The sequence below is a fragment of the Malus sylvestris genome, chromosome 6 (genome assembly GCF_916048215.2).
Source record: "Malus sylvestris chromosome 6, drMalSylv7.2, whole genome shotgun sequence".
NCBI lineage: Eukaryota > Viridiplantae > Streptophyta > Magnoliopsida > Rosales > Rosaceae > Malus > Malus sylvestris.
Window position 1 is genome coordinate 17,507,328 of NC_062265.1, and position 11,950 is coordinate 17,519,277.

Below are 11,950 nucleotides of genomic sequence, written 5' to 3' on the forward strand. Positions count from 1 at the left end.
AGGATCAACTGCGAGGACGAAAGTTTCACCCTTTTAATGATACTCATCTATCTCCTCACAGTACTTTCGAATAATACTTCCATCGTCATAATGCTCAAGGACGGCCATCCATTTTCTTTTTTCAAAGTGAACCTCCCGGGTGCTGTGAGGTCTAATAGCATGGTGAAAAGCCTGAGAACCTAAGTACTCCTGCACGGCAGCCTCCTTCTCAGTTGGGATACTTCTTTTCAACTCAGAAACCTCGATCAAGGCACCATCCAACTCCTTCCTGACCTTGGATGCCTCGAGGGTAGCCACCTCCAACTGTTTTTTAGTCGCCTCAAACGGTTTCTTAAGCCTTACATTCTCACCATTCCGTCTCGTCAACCTCTCCATGGTTTGGTCCTTAAGCTAGATGGCCTCAGTCAAAAGTTTCTTATTCTTTTTTACATCATCCATAAGCTACTTATTCTCTTTCAATTTCGCCTTATACCGCTCAGCCTCTCGCAATCTGTCGTCGTACTCAGTCATGACCTGTATGACAAGACGATCACCATTACCTAAAAATAACAAAGATGAGAAAGTAAGGAAATGACTGAAGGAATATTTTAGGGAAAACATGTTCATTTAAGCAACATCAATAAGCATGCAATTAACAATTAAAGGCGGAATCATGCTAGCATGCACTTAAAAACAAAACATTAACCAAGAAATTCAAAGCCTAGTAGATTGGTGAACCAAAACTCAACTCAAAACAAAGTGAGTTGAAATTGTACCTTTGTAGATTCCTCTTTGCATAAGCAAAGGCTAATCACCCAAAGAGAGGGCCTTCATTCCTTGCATAATAAATCTATGGATTTGGATGGATGAATAGGTTTCTCCAAGTTCCCAAAATAGGGAACCTCTAAGTCTCTTCACCAAGGAGAGATTGGAGAAGAAATGAGTGACCTTGGAGTAGTGGGATTGCAAGATGCACCCCCAAGGTGGCCGGCCTCTTTAGAGAGAAATGGAGAGACATGTTCTCTCCAATTTTCTCCAAAACAAACCCTAAATGAATTTTGGCTATAAAGTCATATTTATACCTTTATTCATTTGAGTGACAAACTTGTAAATAAGTCCAAGTTCACTACCCTAAACAATATGGCCGGCCATTAGGATATTTTGGACTAATTGGGCCTTTGTGAATCATTATTCATTAAGTTGTCATACAACTTAAGTTAATGGGCTTGACGTTCGAAGCCCATTGGGCCTTAAGGTCCAAAACTATCCCGAGGTCTTTAACGAACTTATTCGTTTGATTAATTAACATATTAATTAATCCTTGCCATAAATAAATGATTAAACCATTTAATCATTCTTACTCATCTCCATTGTTTCTTCAATCTCCACCTTACACGGTGTGCGATCCATTAGGTTCCTTTTAGCGAGGCAGTGGGCGATTAAAACCATTTTATATCGATTGTGAATTGAAACTTACTTTCAATTCTCCCTTTAGTGATGACTCAGGTCAAAGGACTACTTTGCATTATCCCAACCATGAGTTCTCATGTGACATGAGTATGAGAACTCTTCGTTGATCGCGTTCAGTGAACTCATTCTCTACTGAGCACCTACGTACTTGTCTTGATGTCACACACACCAATGACTCGAGACTAGTCACTCTCTCTGAGAGAAGACATAGCACGTACCGATCTTGACAGACTGTCAATGCCCAATTGGCAATCCTATGATCAGGAACATTTAGGATGTGTCAACGAAAGAATGGTCTCATGAATCTAACTTCATTAGATTGCATTCTCCCAATCACATATTCCTTGGACTTTATCGTTTAAGCATATAACATTTATATGAGACGGCTCAAACAATAATCTTTGCCCTTTATATTAAACTAGATTAGTTTAACATGTGAAATGTCCGTAAAGTATCATCACATGATTGGTTTTAGGGCACATTTCCAACAATGACAAAGTAACACTCACATAAGAAAATAGGTTCAACATCCGATCGCGATCTGATTCATTCTTAGCTAGTGGCTCGCCGAGCTCATCAAAAGTGAATAGATGCCCTACCAGGAAATTGTTGACATACCCAAAGCTTTTTGGCTGCATGGCAACCTTCATGTCTTTCCAAAGGACATTGCTAGCCTCTTCCTTATCCTTACTCTTGCAGATGGAATTAGGATCACCTCCCTGGCTAGTGTGCTTCATAACTAGAGGAAAGATGGGATCAATAGTAGTAAGAGGAGGCAACAATCGCCTCTCCTCCCCTGTGACTATAGCAGCAGCACATCCGATAGCCCCAGTTTCAGCTTTCCTCAAGGCAGCAATCTTACGGACCTCATCTTGAGACTTAGGTTTAATGGCTGGTCTCACTCAGTGCTTGCAAGCTTCCTTGTGAAACAGGATGTCTTCTGAGGGAACTAACATGGGTGTTTTCCTTTTCTTAGTGCTAGTCTCCCCTTTCTTGCTCACATTCTCCACTGAACAAGGAAGATCAAAGTAAAGAATACAAATTTATATATATATATATATATATATATAATAAAAATAAAAATAAAAATAAAAGGAAAGGAAGAGTAGAGGTCAAGTGAAAGATACAACTTACTCACTCGTCTTTGGCATTCAGGAACTAGGGGCAGGAAACCGTACTTTTGAAATAAGGGTCGTAACTTGCCCAAGTGTCTATCCTCTTTGGGCACCCTCAACACCTTCTCTACGTCAACTAGCTCCCGTGCAGATAGCTTGATGGTCCCTCGCGTCAATGCACGAAGAAAAATGTTAGAAGCAAGAGAAAATCACAACAAATAGCAAATAATGCAAACAATTGATACATTACAACCTACAGTCTGGAAGTGAGTAGGAACAGGTCACTCAGGTGTGACACCTTTAGCATACTCCCAATCATTGTAAAGAAAGCACCAACGGTTTTTCCATGTGCAGTAAGCCTTTTCCTTACTAAAGACAATACGCTCTCTTTCGCTTCGACACGCACACTCCGCATAACCAGTGCATGACTTCACTAGGCGCATTTTATAGCAGTAACGCCACTGATGGAAGGAAGGTTCACCCAACCCACACTTCATCCAAATGATATAAAACCCGATCAAGGTATCCCAGAAACCAAGGTTGAGTTGCCCAGGCGCATATCTGATAAAAGATAGCATCCGTTGCAACCACGGGTGCAAAGGTAGTTCCACCCCTAAGGTCACTAGTATCTGGGTGTATAACATAATATGACCCTTGGGCGGCTCAAAGGGCAATTCTTCACAATGCACCAAATGTATTCTTACACTACAAGGGATACTACATGACTGCCTTAAGGCCTCAAACTGCTTTTTGCTATCTAACAAGTTGTTCTGTAAATGATCCGCTGTGAACTCAAAGTGAAATATGGGTATGGCGTAAAAAACAACCCCCTCACCCACTAACATGAAGGAGGAAGAACCAACATTGGCTAAGGTTTGACAGTTGTGAAGATCATCCAACGTTTCTTTTGTACAAAACTCTAACAAAGGCCCTGAAGACTTCGACATCGCAGGCTCAAACCTAGAGCTAGAGCTAAGGAAGCCCTCATCACTAGGACCTCCAGGCTCTGACATCTACAACAAACAAAAACAAACTCTATCACTACAAGAAGGATCAAAACCTAAGAAGTTCCTAGGGCACAAGGGAAAGCTCAACTAGTTCATCATGTTCTTAACAAAATATATGAATACTAAAACAAAAAGAATGAAAGCATTTGAAATAGTGGAGAAAACTACCAACCTGAAGATGGTACAAAGCACTGTCAGAAACCCTCTCAACTAAAAGAGCACTCTATCTTCAAAAACCACTACAAAATGAGCAAATGAAGACAATGAAAAGAGTGGAAACTTATCATTCTTATAATGGTTCAACATGGCCAAAGAAATTCAAAATTCAAATTCAAACCATGAGAAAGCCCCACATGGAAAGTATGCAAACTTCCACACAAGCTAAGGAGTTTCAAATTTCAAATTTACAGCCCCTCCCCCTTTCAAAAAAAGAAAAAAAAAAGGAAAGGGGAACACAACAGCTTCATCAATGAAGTTCAACCACAAATGTCAAAAGCTTCACACACTCTTGATCAAGATAGTGTGAAGCAAAACCAATTTCTGGTGCCAACAAAAGCTTCAACAAATGGAGGGCAACTACAAATGTCAAAAGCTTCACACACTCTTGATCAAGATAGTGTGAAGTAAAACCTATTTATGGTGCCAACAAAGCTTCACCTACAAAGCTTCACCACAAAGCTTCACCTATAAAGCTTCACCACAAAGCTTCAACCACAAAGATTCACCTACAAAGCTTCACCACAAAGTTTCACTACAAAACTTCAAGACTAAAACATGTAAAAGCCTCACACACTCTTGATCAAGATAGTGTGAAGCTAAATCAAGTTTTAGGTCTTAAAAATAGCTTCAACCTTTCAAGCTATATACCCAAACAAAAACCCACAACCAAAAACCTACAATAATCCTTACCTATTAAACTATTTTCCAAACACAAAACCTTGCTACCAAAAAAAAAAAATATATATATATATATTTCACAAAACTAAAGTTTTTTATCAATCTATGCCTCAATAAGAAGTACAAACAAAAAGCTTTAAAAATCAATTTTCTTATCCTTCCTCTCCATTCACAAAGCCCCTGTTACATATTATACAATTATTTATATACAACTCCAATCATAAACAAAATCACAATTAAGTATTCAAGTGGATGAGTGTTGAACGTCTCAAGTTGCAAACCCACACCCTGCAAATTTGGGAACGACTTCCTGCAACAACTCATTTCTCTAAACCTTCAACCCAAAACCCCAGCTTCCCCACTGTTCTTACATAAACCTTCCCCACCCCTTTCCTTCGAACATCATCTACTGCTTCCTCAACACCCACTTAGCCTAATTTAAAGTCAGGAATTAGGATTTGAGGTTTGCCATCAGAGCATGAAACAAAAAACACCCATGATTATTTTTAGGAGTTTCCGCGAGAAAGTTAGGACATGGGAATTGTCATAAAAAAAAAAAAATATATATATATATATATGTATATGTATGTATACATATATGAAGGAAGGTTGAAGGAATGGAGGGGGAGGAGGACAGTGGGAGCTGCGCAGAAAAAGTGGACAAACTGGGGAAGAAGGCACAGATGGGGGATGTCGGTTGGGTTAGGGTTTTCAGACAAAGGTTGGCCCTCAGGCCAGTTTCAAGCAAGGGCTATGTTTCGAGCAGGGCCATTTTCAACAAAAGCTAGGCCTCTTCTCCTTCCTTAGGCCTAGCAAATAAAAAAAAAAAAAAAAAGACAAAAGTTCAAGTTTAGAAGGCATTGGGCCTATCAGATGAGGCAAAAGGAAATGGGTCAAAGAAAGAAGGAAGCATGGGCTCCTCTCCTCCTTGGGCTCGACAACCAAACAAAACAAAAAAAAAACAACATAGCAACCAACAAGGGCCGCTGGTGTTAGGCCGCACATCAAAAGAAAGCTGGGCACATGCCTTCTATCTCTCTTAGGCCAAGCAAGTGTTAAAAACATTTAAAGTGAAAGCCTTGGGCCTAGGCTTAAAAGGCTTTGGGCTTCTAACATAAAGGGAAATGTTGGACCTTTGTGAAGCTCAAACTAGTTGGAAATATTTTTGGGATGAGACATATATGCAGGTGTGACATAAAAATAAGGCTTCATTACTTTGACAACTTGGCTACTACCAAGACACCTCCCTGGACAACAATCCTCGACCGGAGACTTGGGGGTCTCCTACCATATGCTACTACACCTCGATACTCAGAAATGTCACGACCACCCAGTGACCTAGATCTTTCAAGTCTCCAACCGAGAAATTTTCCTCACTCAAGAAATTAGGGGAGCACTATTTCAACCAACAGGATCCATCCACGAAGTTTCAACATGCAAACTTCAACAACATAAAAAATTCAAAGAACTTAGTGAATGATGCCTTAGTGTATTTAACACAACACGCTATGTTGATGCACAAAACCGGAGGGGTCTTGGAACAACGTGAATCCAACCGTGAATCTGCAAAAAAGTAAAGAACACAGGATGTATTGTGGTTCACCCCAAGGTTTGGGCTACGTCCACACTAATTATGTATTTATCTGAGGGAGAGAGAGCTCTGAGAGTGAGAGCTTTGAGAGGGAATGAGGAGCCTTAGGCATTGGCCTTTCCTAATTGTGAGGGTGAGTGGTCCTTTTATAGAATAAGGACTCATCACTTATTACATATTTACCCTTCTTTTATTACATAGTTACATTTAAGTCCCCCGAGTATTTGTACGAGATCCAAATACGGAGGCCCTAAGTATGGTATAAATAGTAGTCCCCCAAGTCTTCAGTTAAGAGAGTCTTTTGGCTGGAGACTTGAAATTCAGTCCATGTGTAGGCCGAAGTAACTAGATGTTGTTTTGAACTGATGCTCGATATGAGTCGGTGCTCAATCTGAAATGATGCTCAACTAGAAGTAGCATATGATGCGAGCCTACTCAGCTTGTGGCTTATGTTGCCTTGGTTGGCTCGGCTTGTGGCGTTGAAGGTGAGGGAGTCCCTTTTATAGAATAAGGGCTCGCTCCTCAATACAAAAGTGATGGGCTAGAATTGATGCTAGCAGCGAGACGGTTACTTAGTAGGAGGCGATGCTCTCTAATGGTGGTGAGGGAGTCCCTTTTATAGAATAAGGGCTCACTCCTCAATACATAAATAATGGGCTAAGTTTTCATTGAGGGAGTCCCTTTTATAGAATAAGGGCTCGCTCATCAATACATAAATAATGGACTAAGTCCCCCAAGTATATTTCATGAGGCCCAGTTGAGGCCCAATATATGGTGTATAGTGTAGTCCTCCAAGTCTTCGGTCAATAGAGTATGTTGGCTCGATACTTCAAATTAAATCTGTGTATGGGCCGAACTGGCGATTGTTCGGAGGTGGTATTTGTATACCTTGCACTGAAGCTTTGTAGGTGAAGCTTTGCAAGTGAAGCTTTGAAGCTGGAGCTCTGTAAATGAAGCTTTTGAAGCTGGAGCTTTTTGTAAATGAAGCTTTAGAAGCTAGAGCTCTGTAAATGAAACTTTTGAAGCTAGAGCTTTTGTAAATGAAGCTTTTGAAGGTGATTGACATGAGTGATGCTCATGAATGTTTATGTTGATTGACATGAGTGATGCTCATGGATGTTGACATGAGTGATGCTCATGAATGTTTATGTATGATTGACATGAGTAATGCTCATGTATGATTTAAAGTACTAGGCATACTTTTGATCACCTAGTTGGTGGTAAAAGCGGCGGGTTGCCGAATAATTTTTGGAGTACTGGGCGTACTTTTGATCACCTGGTTGGTGGTAATAGCGACGGGTTGTTGAATAATTGTGGAGTACTAGGTGTACGTTTGATCACCTGGTTGGTGCTATTTTGGGTTGATGGGTCTTTGCCCTCCACACAACATTCCAGCCCATTTATATTGGGGTTTGCCCTTTTTTTTTTTTTAATTACCCTCTGATGGGGTTTATACAGATGTCTCCGAAAGATAAGAAAAATAAATTACATCATTCAAAAATAAATCCGACCCTCTGTTTTGCTTTTGCTTTCAGCCTGGTTGCTGCTGGGACCTTGTAGTGGGATGGCAAATAGCTTGGCATTTAAATGTCTGAATTCCTTTATCATCGTGGTCGCTAGACCACTTTCCAGCTGTGTGTTTAAAGGAACCTGCTTTACCTTCACTGCTTTTGCTTTCTTTTTTGTGCAATATGACGCAGCTGGAATCACGCTTCAAAATCTCATGAACACTGTTAAGTTTCCACATGTCCTAAGGGTGAGGTAGGTTACCACTAGTACAGACTTTCTCTTTTCCCCATGCACTGCCATTGTGGGTCAAGCCCCACCAGTCTTTGGGTCCTCATGAATAGGAATATTAATCTTTTCTGGTGCAAGCAAATCTTGAATAGATTCCATGTATAACTTAGTAGTGATCTTTTTTATACCTGCCTGAACTACACTTACAGCTGACTGAGCTGTTTTGGCTAAAGCACATGTGAAAATCTCTGTCCTCCTCCCCCTTCACCTCCGATGCTTCCTTGAGCTTGCCATTTCTTAGAGACTTGGACTGTGAATTGATCTCGATTTCGTTGCGCCTCTCGCTCTCCTCCTTGTTTTTCGACCACGAGCACGAGAACCTTATCTTCCTCCAATTTCTAAATTTAACCCCAAGTCCCACCACCTCACTGTCCTTACCCACTAATCAACTCACCGGAGATTCCTCTTCTCTAGTGTCACTGACGGGTTCCCAAGGATGAGCAGCGATGCGATTTTATGGCCGTCGGATCAAACTTCTAGAAGTTCTTGACGATGGTGACGACCTGATCGGTGACCTCAAATTTGTCGTGGAAGGTACCCCTGACCTCATCGAAAAAGAGACGACGTCAGATAGCGGCTAAAGGGGAGAGGAAGATAGGGGCGGTGGAGCTAGGTTTATAAGGCACGGTTTGAACCTGCAGTCTCAGGTGCTTGAGTAGTACGTTCTTCGCAGAGGCCGCCATTGAGAGCTCTTTCTTCGTTCGTACATGCTGCTACTACTTAGCTACAGTATCAGTCGGCTACAGTATGAGGGAGAGAAAGAAATGGCCTTCTTTTTTCTGTTAAGTGCTTATGTTCGTACTAACGGTAGGTGGAGAGAGAGCCGGAGCTGCATACCAAATGCTTTGAACTGCCAACATTGATATCACAAACAGCGTGGTCTTCCCTACCAAATGATCAATTCCTGTTTTCGCCAACTGATCTCTTTTATTTGGAAGTGTGAGGAAAGTTTTCTAGGCCTTCTCTGAGCTCAGTAGAGAACTAAACTGTTGGGTTTAACTACTTGCCGTTACCATTAAACCAAGGATGGACTATTTGGATTGCTAGGTGTGGTGACTCATGGAATGTAGGACCATGTGGTAATTCATGATAAGGTGACTGACGCATCAAGATGATGTGTCCTGCATTTCATATGACCAAGTAGGAAACTCGATGAACATGAAACAACATCATGCTGCCACGGGTGAGGCCCATATACCGCTGCATGAGGTCGATTTGCTTAGGCCTGGAGAGCTTGGCACCACGGGTGAGGCCCAAAGAAAGTGGGTCGCCGGAAACCGGCTAGACCAGTCCATCGAGTATCTTCGATGTCGACATGTCGAGGTTCCAGAAACTGATGTCCATTGCCCATCTCAGCTTCTTTATCTCCATTCCCAGATTGCTTCTTGTTTCTGGGTTTTTGTGATTTCGCAGATTGACGACGGAGGTGAGAAATTGAGAGAGAACCGACATAACGTTTTGTGTTGATTCCCACAGACGGCGCCAAATGTTGATGCACAAAACCGGAGGGGTCTTGGAACAACGTGAATCCGACCGTGAATCTGCAAAAAAGTAAATAACACAGGATGTATCGTGGTTCACCCCAAGGTTTGGGCTATGTCCACACTCATTATGTATTTATCTGAGGGAGAGAGAGCTCTGAGAGTGAGAGCTTTGAGAGGGAGTGAGGAGCCTTAGGCATTGGCCTCTCCTAATTGTAAGAACTCCTCACTTTTTACATATTTGCCCCTTCTTTTATTACATAATTACATTTAAGTCCCCCGAGTATTTGTACGAGATCCAAATACGGAGGCCCTAAGTATGGTATAAACACGCTGAATGAAGTAAAGCTTATTTATTGATATCTTCGATAAATTATGTTGATGCACAAAACCGGAGGTCTTGGAACAACGTAAATCGGACCGTGAATCTGCAAGAAACGTAAATAACACAAGATGTATCGTGGTTCACCCCAAGGTTTGGGCTACATCCACACTGATTATGTATTTATCTAAGAGGTGAGGGAGAGAACCCCTGAATATGAGAGGGGATGTGAGAGGGTGAGAAGGCTTAAGAAATGGTTTCCCCATATTGTGAGGGTGAGGAGTCCTTTTATAGAATAAGGGCTCCTTACTTATTACATATTTGCCCCTTCCTTTATTACATAATTACATTTGAGTCCCCCGAGTATTTATACGAGGTCTAAATACGGAGGCCATAAGTATGGTATAAACAGTAGTCCCCCAAGTCTTCAGTCAAGAGAGTCTTTTGGCTGGAGACTTGAAATTCAATCCATGTGTAGGCCGAAGTAACTAGATGTCGTCTTGAACTGATACTTGATATGAGGTGGTACTTAAAGTGAAATGATGCTCAACTAGAAGTAGCACATGTTGCGAGGCTGCTCTGCTTGTGGCTTATGTTGCCTTGGTTGGCTCGGCTTATGGCGTTGATGGTGAGGGAGTCCCTTTTATAGAATAAGGGCTCGCTCCTCAATACATAAGTGATGGGCTAAGAGTTGACGCTCGCGGCGAGGTGGTTGTTCAGCTGGCGACGAGGCGGTTGCTCAGTTGGCGGCGATGCTCTCTAATGATGGTGAGGGGGTCCCTTTTATAAAATAAGGGCTCGCTCCTCAATACATGAATAATGTGCTCGAGTTGATGCCCTCTAATGATGGTGAGGGAGTCCCTTTTATAGAATAAGGGCTCGCTCTTCAGTACATGAATAATGGGCTAAGTCCCCCAAGTATTTTTCATGAGGCCCAGTTGAGGCCCAATATATGGTACATAATGTAGTCCCCCAAGTCTTCAGTCAATAGAGGTTGTTGGCTGGAGACTTCAAATTCAATCCATGTATGGGCCGAAATGGCAGTTGTTCGGATGTGGTCTTTGTAGACCGTGCACTGAAGCTTTGTAGGGGAAGCTTTGCAAGTGAAGCTTTGAAGCTGGAGCTCTGTAAATGAAGCTTTTGAAGCTAGAGCTTTTGTAAATGAAGCTTTTGAAGCTGGAGCTTTTGTAAATGAAGCTTTTGAAGTGAGAGCACTGTAAATAAAGCTTTTGATGCTAGAGCTTTTGTAAATGAAGCTTTTGAAGCTGATTGACATGAGTGATGCTCATGAATGTTTATGTTGATTGACATAAGTGATGCTCATGGATGTTGTCATGAGTGATGCTCATGAATATTGACATGAGTGATGCTCATGAATGTTTATGTATGATTGATATGAGTGATGCTCATGAATGTTTATGTATGATTGACATGAGTAATGCTCATGTATAATTTGAAGTACTGGGCATACTTTTGATCACCTGGTTGGTGGTAATAGCGACAGGTTGACGAATAATTTTAGAGTACTGGGCATACTTTTGATCATCTGGTTGGTGGTAATAGCGGCGGGTTGCTGAATAATTTTGGAGTACTAGGCGTACTTTTGATCACCTAGTTGGTGGTAATAGCGGCAGGTTGCCGAATAATTTTGAAGTACTGGGCGTACTTTTGATCACCTGATTGGTGGTAATAGCAGCGGGTTGCCGAATAATTTTGGAGTACTGGGCGTACTTTTTATCACCTGGTTGGTGATAATAGAGGGTCTGGCTCTTTTGGGCATATGGGCCTTCGCTCTCCACATAACATTCTAGACCATTATTTTGGGCCTTTAGATTTTTTATTTTTTTTTACCCTCTGATGGGGTTTATACAGATGTCTTCGAAAGATAAGAAAAATAAATTACATCATTCAAAAAAGAACTACTGGGACTTGGCGACAGCAAGATTTCTCCCTTCACATCAACCTCAGCGGTCCAGCTGTTGGAGGAAAACTTCACGTAAAGGCAGGTTTGGTCAGCAGGCATGGTCTCTCATACTTTGATACTTTTTCATGTTCTCCGAATAGGTTTTTCAAAATGGGAATATGCATGATGAAAGGTCAATATACAGCACGAGATCTGAACACCAACTGGTGTACTCCAGCTGTAAAAGGTCAGTATACTTATTCAAGTGCTAACCTCTTTCCTTTTTTTCCTTTATTCCACTTTTGCTTTCTCAGGAAATGATTTCACATGGCTACCACCCTACAAAAAAGATGCATGGGATGAGTCACTGAGCTTTCTGAATTATTGC

The 11,950-nt window shown here is 41.5% G+C and overlaps 1 pseudogene; it reads right to left on the reverse strand.

The window, feature by feature from the left end:
* Window positions 1–441: 441 nt before the first annotated feature.
* Window positions 442–3,208, reverse strand: LOC126625478 (uncharacterized; annotated as a pseudogene).
* Window positions 3,209–11,950: the final 8,742 nt, after the last annotated feature.